The 7,870-nt window shown below is 39.4% G+C and overlaps 1 protein-coding gene across 1 annotated transcript in view; it reads left to right on the forward strand.

Annotated features, from left to right (window-relative positions):
• Positions 1–2,286, forward strand: part of SLC35F1 (solute carrier family 35 member F1) — a 400,690-nt gene extending 398,404 nt beyond the window's left edge. The window contains exon 9 of the mRNA XM_010353243.2: positions 53–2,286. The gene's annotated coding sequence lies outside the window, so the exon portion shown is untranslated. The remainder of the gene's footprint in view (positions 1–52) is intronic.
• Positions 2,287–7,870: the final 5,584 nt, after the last annotated feature.

A 7,870-nucleotide genomic window follows, 5' to 3' on the forward strand; every position in this document is an offset into this window, starting at 1 on the left:
CTGCCCCTCCCTGTAGCCTCTCTTCAAAAACTATCTTTTCTTTTTTTTCTAGATTTCCTTAGTGATAATATGGAAATTAATCAAGGCGCTGGAAAAAGCCATGGTTCTCTGCCCTTTTAATTCTGTGACACCTTTTTAAAAATACACCAGCATGGAAATTACCTTTATTGTGGAAAATCATTGGTTGTGCCACCTCCTAACAAAGTCAAGGTGCTGATGTGGAGCAGTCTTTGAAAATGGCTTAATTGATCTGGCCACTTTGCAGTGGTAATGAAGTCATCATTGAAAAAGTCTGGCATTTTGGTCATATTTGGCATCCGTTCGATAACAGGTATATTGACACAACATTCTTATGGACACAGAGAATACTGCAGGATCCTGATAAGACTATGAATGATATGTCACTAGTCTAATCTGTTGCCCTTGAAATAGCCCTTTTTTCAAACACAGGAAATTAAGAAACACCGCAGACCTCTATTATTTAGAATAGATTCTGTGTGTCAGTATGTAACATACTCTCTTAGTTTGGCTGACTTCAATACTGTTCAAAAAGATCCTCAATGGAGTTATGGGGTTTATAGGGGAAAAATACATGTTTATGAGACATTGGGTAATTTAAATCAATGTGTGTTACACTAGCAAGCAAAGCAAAACACCAGTGGGGTCTCTGGAAAGTAAAAGGACAGACTACGGTAGAAGGGCTGATCCCAGAGTGCCTGTACAAGGCCTAAATCTGGCAGGCAAAAGCATCCCACACTGTCTGTCAGCACCCACATTGCCTTTTTGCCTGCCTTCTACACTGGGTGAGTGGACTTACCCTTGGAGATGGAGAAGAAAAATTCTCTTCTCTGATATTCAGATGTAATGGTCAACTCAGTTCAGCCCCCTAGGAAACATGTTTTATTTTCCATGGGGAAAGTATCAGCGTTAAAGCTCTATCAAATCAAAACAACTGTGCCAACATCATCTCTCTGCTACCTTTAAACCAATTAAATACCTTTCTCTGAATATTTTGTCCATTCAGATCCGAAGACCTTTAAAGACTGTGGTTTTATTTTTGTGTTTACATTCCTTTGGTTTGAATAATTTGCTTGATTTATTGCATTTTTAGTATTTATTTTAAGCCAGATGTTTTCGTCTTTGATTCATTTTTATGACATTAATTTGTAGACACTTAGTAAAGTCTTATGAGAAGCAAGTGGATGAAATTATTTCCAAGTCCACTCAGTAGACTGAAGTTTTTTAAAAATATAAATTTCCAAAAAGTTTGCAATCAACAGATGGCTAAAGGTTGCCATCTGAATTATTTTATAGGATATTTTAATTGACTCCATTGTATGGAAACCAAGTGTGAATGTTAAAATGAATTTGCTGTATACCCTTTATCATTCAGTGTCCTTGTGCTGAGACTTTCATGTCCCTGGGTGACCTCAATGTGTTGGTTTGTCTCCATTTAGAAAGGTTGATAATATATTGAATTGTTCAAGATCAGGAGTTCCAGACTGACCCTTCAGGAAAAAAAAAAAAAAAAAAAAATTGCAAAGAACAAATTCTTTTTCCGTGTAAAAAACATTGCTCCTTTGGGAATGGGGTGGGAAATGGGAGTAGGACAACATTAACTTTAGCTGTTTTAGTTTCTGAGATTTCATAACCTCAGTAGACACCAGCAAAAATTTCAGTTTTTAAGTCCACAATCAATCTCTCCTCAATGAATAAGACTTTAGCAATGTGTGCAGAATTTGATCGGGTAAAAGCAAACCACAATTCTCCTAAACCCTGCTAGAGATTAAGTGGTGGTTCTCACTTCCTCAGTGAAAACTTGCACTGGGGACAGCGCTTGCCTTGGTCAGACCTTCCCACATCTACAGACTCTCAAATACATGACCAGGTGACCAAGCAATGGAAAAATTTGCACCACCATGTCCCATGAAATTGTTTCAATGTTTAGTTTAGATATTGCTAACTTGTGCTATTAACCTTTTGACAAGCGTGTAGTATTGTTTGTTTTGGGTTTCTTTTTGATTTATAACTATTTAGTAGTCCCCAGCTAGCTACCAGTACAGATTTTACCCCATGGGTAGGATTCTATTGTTAAGCTACATAACAAAGCACACTAATTCTGACAACACTACAAATGGAAAATACGAACCAAAAAAAATTTACACTGATAAGTTCAACAAACTGTCCATTTTTGATATTTGCATGCTCCCCTATGGACTGGCTGTGGCAATGTAATGCCTGTATAATGTTTTCAAATAAAAATAAATGCTTTATGAAAGCACCGAATTCTTGGTTTTCTTTTGTGTTTGTCTGCACTATGACAACCATGGAAGCAGCTCCCTTGGGATGCTAGAAATAGCAACAAAAGTACATGGCTGGGTACATGTCAAAATAAAAACCAGAAAGAAAATATTTCCAAATTAGGAAGGGCACAATTGGTCTCAGAACTATAGTTTCAAAAGCCAAATTAAACATGTTCATAGTTTGCAAAGTTAATTATTTACCTGGGTACATAAGAACTCTCTGGGGCTTCAAGCCCACATTTAAAACACATGTAAGACAATATAAATTTACCCCCAAGAAACGGTTCCTCATAAAGAAGAAAGTTCTGTGTATGCTGGCCTTGGCACACAACAGACTTAACAGATGAGCATTCTTCCAGGGTACAATGTTTATGAAGCAGAGATTCCTCATATTTCTGCTCAGAACTTACACAGCATCTTATAATCATCCCTCCTCCACTAACTGCTGTCACTTTGCAACCCCATAAGTACCTAGATTGTAAATACATTGACATGTTCTTGTCAATTTTTGCAATCAGACCTCAAAAATTAAATAAGCCAAGAAGACTGTGTGTCTGAGTTATATATTAAGAATAATATTTAGAGAAAACATTCATTTTTCAGGAAAAAAGGAATTGTAGCACACTAAGTGCTTTATAAAGTGCTCTCAGGTTGAGATCCATCATGAGCTGGTTTTATAAATAGTTGGAATAGCATGTACTTAACATAAATAATTTGCTTGAGAAATGTGACACTCAGTTTAAATAAGGTTTTTTCCTTGAAAAAATGTAAATCTTTCTCTAAAGTATTGTTTACTTCCATTTAGTAAGCTCTTTCATCAAAGACGAAATAAAGTTGAACTTCAGCCTAGCCTCTGTCCAAATATCCAGCAATTCCAGTTGATGGGGGCTCAGATCGTATATACAATAAATGTATGTCATGTTTCCCCAATGAATTAAGATTTGTTTTCTTAAGAGAAAGAACTGGGTTTTCTAAAGAACTTGAAAGTTCTTGCAATAGTAAGATAAGGAAGCACTTGAGTGATTCTCATGACTATTAGCATGAGAGAAAAATAGAAACAAGTAAAATTCAGCAGGAAGGCTGTAATTTATTGTCTTGATGTTCCACAAGAAAACAAATCGTAATGTCTAAAATAACAGGAGCTGAAATTAGATCCAGTTTATATATTTTCAGTGCCCAGCAAAACACCTTGCACATGGAAGACACTCATACATCTTGTTTTAAAGGAATCAAGCTTCTAAACCATAAATACAAAGCACAAGGGTAAGAATTCTATTACAAAATGTTCCCTTTCTTCTTCTATTACTCTTGAGTACTTTGTTTTTCTGTAAAATTCCTGCATCTTGGAAAGGAAGAAATCACCATGTCCACTTAAATGCACCCTTCTAGGGAATTTTTTACAATCGCTTACAATATCTGGCCCTTCAAATTCAGGCCCAAGGTATGAAATAACAAAGCAAAGTTTTGTTTTGTTTCCTCCTGCAAATAGTGCTTTGAATTTATAATATTCCTTCTTAGTATATACACTTATCTTTCTCTTCTTCCTTTTTTCCTTGATTTTTTCTCTTTTTCTTTTGTTTATTTTTCTTTCTTTTTTCTGCAAGCATAAACAGAGGGTTCACTGTGAGCCACCTGCTAGGCAGGTCCTTTCATTGTCTATGTGGCTAAAAATAAAAGGAAAAGAAAAAACATTTAATTCAAAAAAATCGTAATACAGCTGGAAAGCCCTTCCTCTACCAGATGGCCTTTCATTGGTGCCTGAAAGGACAAACCATTGTGCATCACTTTTCAGACAGCCAGACAAGTTGCCTCCCAACACCACTGCAGCCTGATTAACAAGGAAAGCTAATGATCAGGGTGGAGGTCTCTGCGAATAGGCTCTAAGACTAGGGCCATCCATCTGGATGGACAAAGGCCTGGTGTGGACAAAACTAAAATCTGTAAAAGCATGCAAATGAGCTTGTTCACTGAGCCTCAGCATTAGAGCTGGGACCAATCCCATAACACTTGAAGAATAATTTCAGGACAGATAAAGGTAAATATTACTTTACACAATGGAGAATAAGCTTCCTGAACTCACTGCCTCATACTGCTGGTATAGGTTAAAAATGTAAATGTTAGGTCACATAATAGATAACAGAGCTACAAGGGGACATTAAGTAAGCTGAGTATGCAATTCATTAACCAATGGTTGACACTTTCAAAAGTGAAAGTAGGCACTCAATAATGATGCGTGGACAACAGGTGTAGACCTGGTCCATCCCAGATGAACCTGCCTGTGTGGTCACTGGCTTTAAGAAAAGCACTGGTCCTGCCCTCCCCCTGGGAGGCCAGCAGCATGGCGGATTGCTGCATCTTCCTGACACTAGCTGCCACTGTCTGCAGCAGAACGGCGGGGTGGAGGCAACCACCTGCTCACGATGGTAAGGGTGTCTGTAGATTCTTAGTGCTGGAGGGCAGCACGCTGGCCTCAGCCTGACTGTTCAGACCTCCTTCTTTGAATCATCTATGGCCAGGGTTGGTAGAGCAATGAGAGGAGTTCCAGTGGTGGTATCTCAAGCATCCTCCCCACTGTTTCATTGCTAAATGTGTAAAAATGTAAAAAAGCAAAAAAGAAACAGGTGACCCTAAAAGAGGCAGTACTGCTGGAATTATTTACAATTATTCATAAATTACAGTAGAAGCCTACACACCCATCCATTTCAAGAAATGCTGATGACAAATAAACGCCTGCATAAATGAATGCATAGCTCCCATGAGAGGAAGAAATAGATTCCCAGGCACTGAAGAGTAGATGACTATGGCAGTCGATCAAAACCATCATTCACTCAACTTTTTCCCAGCAGGGTCCACAAATACCAGTTCTGAAACTTTGGGCTAGTAGGTTGAAACATGGGGTGATAATGTCTATTTTTGTGCAAAGTTGGGTCTCATTAATGCCTTTCTTGGCCTTGTCTTTATAGGCAGGGAGAATTACTTCCGTAGCACCTGAAGAGGTTTGATAAATTTTAAGTAACAGTAATAATTGCAGTTTCACAGATGGTTGGCCACTTGCCAATTTCACAGCAAACTAGTAAAGCAATAAGAAAATCTACTTGCTCTTGAAATGACTACTATTCTAAATGAAATTACTAAAGAGAGAGGAAATGAGCTAATCACTGGAATAATCAAAACAGTGTCATTATGGGACTCCCTGTGAGCTTTTGTTTGAATTCTCTAATGTGGTTTTTGGCATTAAATAGGATTTTAAACGCTAAATAGGTCACACTTGCATACAAATGGTTGAGTGAATCACATAACTGCTTTATGTTCCCCAAGATTCTGCTTATCAGGCTGCGTTTTAATTAAAAGGAAAATTGTCAGGGATAGAGGATAACTCAACGTGGGGAATTTGGTATCCTTAGCTGAAGACTAAGACTTCACTTTTTATTCACTTTTCAATTCACAGTCATGATTTCCAAACAACATGAAATTCATTTCATTTTAGTCACAAGCTTAGACACAGAATTTGAAAGCTGGGGGAATTGGAGATCATTTTGTTGAAAAAATCTCAAGTCCAGTCATTTTATGGCATGTGTGAAGATGGCTTAGCTAGAAAGAGAGATGTTTAGCCTTGAGAAACAACAGCCTTATCCACTACTGGCAAAATTCTGCGGATAACACAATAGTGTGTAAGTCCTTAGTTAGGAAGGCTGCTCTGTGATCACTAGACATGAAGGTCAGAGAGCAGAATGTAGATCCTTCCCGCTAAGCGGCCCAGAGCAGCTTCTCAGGCACTTGGATAAGAGGTCCTTAGGAGGATCCCTGTTGCCAACCAACTTTTAAGTATAATCCCAAAGAAAGAAGAAAGAAAAAACATGTGGTACATGCCCATGGTGAATTGCTTTTGTCCTTCTGGATTGAGTCCTTCTAGGAAAATTTGCAGTTGGGGAATTGTCCCACTGCTATTCCTACTCAACACACAAGTGTCAGAGGGGTCGCTGGCACTGGCCTTGCCCATGTGACTCCCCAAACCAGACATGCCACTAGAGCTGCAACTGTCCATCTGTAACTGCCGAAGCTGGGGTTGAGAGCCGACTGCTTCCACGGGGATTTCTCATCCCTAAAGGTGCACTAGCTGCCACTCACTATATTCGCTAATGGCCTGTGTCAGGTCAGCATCTCTTGTGAGGCTGCTGCCCTTAGAAAAAAATTCAGCTGCCACTGAATGAAAACCAAACTTGACTGTAAAGTGAAGGAGTGTCTATTTTCCTGCTGAGCCACATGAACCACTCGGTCAAGCGGTAAGGATGTGGGGAGATGAAAATCATCGAGCAAGAGGGCAAGATCATTGGAGCTTTCAAATTTTAAAAGCAACAGCTGTCCCTACCTGTCCTGAGAAGTACACCAGAGTCTCTTTACAACCCTCTAAACAGGAGCACTATAGGGTCACTGCCTCCTACTCTTGGGTTAGTGAGGTGCTTTTTGTTTTTTTTGTTGTTGTTGTTGTTTTGTGTGCATGTGTGTGTGTTTGGTAAAAACACCCTTCCAACAATTTCCCTTGTAGTTGGTTGAATGGCTTCCTTTGGTCTGTAATATTTCTGTAACATGATCTCTTTTCCTTGACTTTTGACATTGTAAAGAAATAGACTTTTATGTACTAATGCAATTTTCATTATTTCCATTATCATGATAAAGTAGAGTATCTTCTTCTGGCTACAGCGTAATTCCCATCTATTTCTAATGCCATTGCAGTAGCGTCTGCTTTCTGGCACCTTCGTATGATTTGTGCCTATTCTTCCTAAAATGATTGACCCAGCTTCACTGCAGCAGTCCACATTTGCTGCCATCTTCTCAGCTTGGCCTTTCTACTTCACTAGTTCATTCATGGTGACAGCTTCTTTGAGCATTTCAAGAAAATGGTTTTCTTTACTTTAGAACTTAATTGTAACCATCTTTGATATTTTATCTTAAAATTCATTTAAGAAGAGAAGAAAACTCCACTAAGCATGAATATATCTCAAATATCTCTAGGCTTTATGAGCAGTTGTTTTAAAAAATTGAATCAAGGCCGGGCGTGGTGGCTTAAGCCTGTAATCCAAGCACTTTGGGAGGCCGAGACGGACGGATCACGAGGTCAGGAGATCGAGACCCTCCTGGCTAACACGGTGAAACCCCGTCTCTACTAAAAATACAAAAAAAAAAAAAAAAAAAACTAGCCGGGCGCGGTGGCGGGCGCCTGTAGTCCCAGCTACTCGGAGGCTGAGGCAGGAGAATGGCCGGAACCCGGGAGGCGGAGCTTGCAGTGAGCCAAGATCGCACCACTGCACTCCAGCCTGGGCGGCACAGCGAGACTCCGTCTCAAAAAAAAAAAAAAAAAAAATATTGAATCAAATTAGCTTTTTTAACATCACTCTGCAGCCAAGCACAGTGGCTCACGCCTGTAATCTCAGCACTTTGGGAGGCTGAGGCAGGTGGATCACAAGGTCAGGAGTTTGAGACCAGCCTGACCAACATGGTGAAACCCCATCTCTACTAAAAATACAAAAATTAGCCAGGCATGGTGGTGCCCGCCTGTAATCCCAGCT

The sequence above is a fragment of the Rhinopithecus roxellana genome, chromosome 4 (assembly GCF_007565055.1).
Source record: "Rhinopithecus roxellana isolate Shanxi Qingling chromosome 4, ASM756505v1, whole genome shotgun sequence".
In the NCBI taxonomy this organism is placed as follows: Eukaryota; Metazoa; Chordata; class Mammalia; order Primates; family Cercopithecidae; genus Rhinopithecus; species Rhinopithecus roxellana.